The sequence below is a fragment of the Gobio gobio genome (assembly GCF_949357685.1).
Source record: "Gobio gobio genome assembly, chromosome: 23".
Classification (NCBI taxonomy): Eukaryota; Metazoa; Chordata; class Actinopteri; order Cypriniformes; family Gobionidae; genus Gobio; species Gobio gobio.
In genome coordinates, this window is record NC_137119.1 from 33,032,487 (window position 1) to 33,032,859 (window position 373).

A 373-nucleotide genomic window follows, 5' to 3' on the forward strand; every position below is an offset into this window, starting at 1 on the left:
AGATAGATAGATAGATAGATAGATAGATAGATAGATAGATAGATAGATAGATAGATAGATAGATAGATAGATAGATAGATAGATAGATAGATAGATAGATAGATAGATAAACAGAAAGATAGATAGATAGATAGATAGATAGATAGATAGATAGATAGATAGATAGATAGATAGATAGATAGATAGATACACTGTAAAAAATTTCCCTGTAAAATAACAGTAAAGAGCTGGCAGCAGAGACGCCAGCAGTATACCGTATTTTTTACGGTAATCATATGTAAAATGACTTTACGGTAGTAGTCTGTAATTCAGGAAAACAGTATATTTCTGTATTTCTATAATTAACAGTAAAGAGCTGGCAGCAAAGACGCCA